The 2,226-nt window shown below is 34.9% G+C and overlaps 1 non-coding gene across 1 annotated transcript; it reads left to right on the forward strand.

Annotated features, from left to right (window-relative positions):
- The first annotated feature begins 1,841 nt into the window (after positions 1–1,841).
- IWZ02DRAFT_t90 lies at positions 1,842–1,937 on the forward strand. Its single transcript has one exon. It is a non-coding gene; the product is annotated as a tRNA-Val (tRNA).
- Positions 1,938–2,226: the final 289 nt, after the last annotated feature.

Consider the following 2,226-nt stretch of genomic DNA (forward strand, 5'->3'; position numbering starts at 1 on the left):
GATAACTAAGCTATACTATACTACCTCTAAACCCCGTCTAACCTACTAGGTTAAGGACTATAACTTTAAGCTATAGATATAGGCTACTTAATTATAGCTAGATAAGGTAGTCTTACCTTCTTATAGGCCCTAGGCTATATAGGGATTAGAGGAAACCTATAAGTAGACGCCCTTATAAAGGAGGCTACTAAGCTAACCCTAGAGAATAACTACTTAAGTACTACCCTCCTTAGGATGCGCGTATAATAAAGAACTATAATAGAATAGATAGTATATACTATATAATACTAGGAAGCATAGATAATACTATCCTAGAGGTTATATATACGTAACTTCCTATCTAAACTAAGGACGTCTATCTAACTCCCTAAGTATAGATAACTAGAAGTATTAGCCTACTTCTAATTAAAACTAAACTATAGCTACTTTAAAGCCTACCTATTACGGTTTAGTAAGATAGCCTAGGATAACTATAGCTATAATAATACCGCCTCATAAATACTATAACATCTTATTAGTAACTACCTACTCTATAGCTCTACTAGGAAAGAAGTAATATAGAAAGCGCTTTAGGTATATAATAATAATAGTAGGAATATAGCCTCTATACCCTATAGAGAGCTATTCTAAGGAGACGTCGGTTAATAATTTATACTTAAATTTATATATTAGATGAAGGTTTCTACTAGGGCATAGCACATATAAAGAGTAGACTAAGGGAAAAGAAGAGTAAAAAGAAGAAGAGAGAATCTATTCTAAGCTCTATTAGTAGAGTAAATAATAAGCTCTATAATCTCTCTACTTATAGTTCCTATAGGTACTACCCTAGAACCCCTCTAACTAAAGATAATCTAGGAAGGGACCCCTTTATCTATAATCTACCTAATACCCTCTAGGCTTATATCCCTTCTCTATCTTATATAGAGCCTCTACTAAGACCCTAGCCCTCTAGATTAGGAAGGTGTTAACATAACTTAGATAACTACTCCGTAACTACTCTAGCTAAACCCTCCTACTCCTAATAATAATTAGATAACCGTTTAGTAGTAAGGTAAGGGCTTAACGCTATTCATCTATATAGTATACCTAGGCTAGGGTAGTGTATAGAGCCCTATTATTAGTAATAATATTAATATATAGTTATCTAATAGTAGTAACTAGGCTAGATTAAATTATAAGTAATATTAATATAGATTAAACCTAGGTTCTTAAGCATTCTTTATTTTCTATAATAAGTATTAGCTAACTATACTAGTTAGCTAGAAGATAGACGCTACTAGTTAAAAACCTTACCCGCTTTTTTTACCTTTATAGGTGCTAAGAAAGGTATTATATAATGCTAACTAAGAATAGTACTATTAGGGATAGTACTAGAACACTATAGTAGAGTATATATATAATCTACCTTACCTACTACCCTATACTATATTTACTTTTCTATATATGCCTTCTCCCTATCCCCCTTCCTTTCCTTACTCTTACTCTATGCCACCTATCTACTTAGATAATAGTAGGAAGGCTAGTCCTTAGCCCCCCCTTACCTAAAAAGAGCCTAGATAAACTATCTATCTATACCTACCCTATACTAATATTATACTAAGAATTATGTCTTATTATATAAGATTCTTTAGCCGGGCATCCCTACTTACCTTATAAATATATATAGGATCCCCTATAGATAGCTCCATCTTAGATAGCCTATAGCTCTAGTAAGACGTAAAATAATCAATTAATTAATTAATTAATCAATTAATTAATGAATGAATCAATCAATCAATCAATCTTACAACCCTCTCAACGTGAGAGTATATATATACATTTGTTGGGAACGGTCTTCAACAAGTCCTATGGTCTAGTGGTATGACGTTCGCTTCACAGAACTTTCAAAAGTGTTCGAGAAGCGCGAAAGGTCCCGAGTTCGATCCTCGGTGGGACTAGAATACGTTGTCCGCACAGGCTGCGAACTCTTTGATTTTCATTTTTGATGCTCCTCCACATTTTTGCTGAATGAGTTGCTTTCAGGCACTGTTAAGAAGCTTGGGGAACGAGGGACAGCTTCTAGGTGCAAGGGGTAGCGTGCAATCTCTAAGTGACACCCTCCACCCCCTTTTTGCTCACCTAAGCGTAGAACCTTGTGTACTTTGTCTTCTGGCCACAGAAGCATGCGTGCGGGACATTGAGAAGATGAAAATTCATTTGCAGTCTTGCTTCAGGATGTATCTACGT

This window comes from Phyllosticta citriasiana, assembly GCF_038021145.1.
Source record: "Phyllosticta citriasiana strain CBS 120426 chromosome Unknown IWZ02scaffold_10, whole genome shotgun sequence".
Lineage (NCBI taxonomy): Eukaryota > Fungi > Ascomycota > Dothideomycetes > Botryosphaeriales > Phyllostictaceae > Phyllosticta > Phyllosticta citriasiana.